This window comes from Octopus bimaculoides, chromosome 17 (assembly GCF_001194135.2).
Source record: "Octopus bimaculoides isolate UCB-OBI-ISO-001 chromosome 17, ASM119413v2, whole genome shotgun sequence".
In the NCBI taxonomy this organism is placed as follows: domain Eukaryota; kingdom Metazoa; phylum Mollusca; class Cephalopoda; order Octopoda; family Octopodidae; genus Octopus; species Octopus bimaculoides.
Genome location: NC_068997.1, coordinates 8736224 through 8736632, shown reverse-complemented (window position 1 = coordinate 8736632; position 409 = coordinate 8736224). Strand labels below are relative to the sequence as shown.

The 409-nt window shown below is 24.7% G+C and overlaps 1 protein-coding gene across 1 annotated transcript in view; it reads right to left on the bottom strand.

The window, feature by feature from the left end:
- Positions 1-409, bottom strand: part of LOC106872674 (bromodomain adjacent to zinc finger domain protein 2B) — a 268130-nt gene that overhangs the window by 136930 nt on the left and 130791 nt on the right. The gene's annotated exons all lie outside the window — the stretch shown is intronic.

Sequence of the window (409 nt, the reverse complement as noted above, 5' to 3'; positions counted from 1 at the left end):
TATATATATATATATATATTATATATTATATACATAAATATTATATATATACACATTATATATATATTATACAAACACACACATATATACATACATATATACGCACAAATACACATATATACACACACACAAAAACACATATACATATACACACTCATATATATATACATATATGTACATATATATACACATACATAAACACACACATACATATACAATATCTGTATGTAGAGAGAAAAATACTTTAAGATTTTAAAATAAAGTTAGAATTTATTCTAATTATATACTCTCGGAGTAATCGTGGAGGGTTAAACAGGACTAAAATATCAATTCTTCATTTACAATGACTAAACAAATGTGTGTGTGTGTGTGTGTGTGTGTGTGTGTGTGTGTGTGTGTGTGTGTGTGT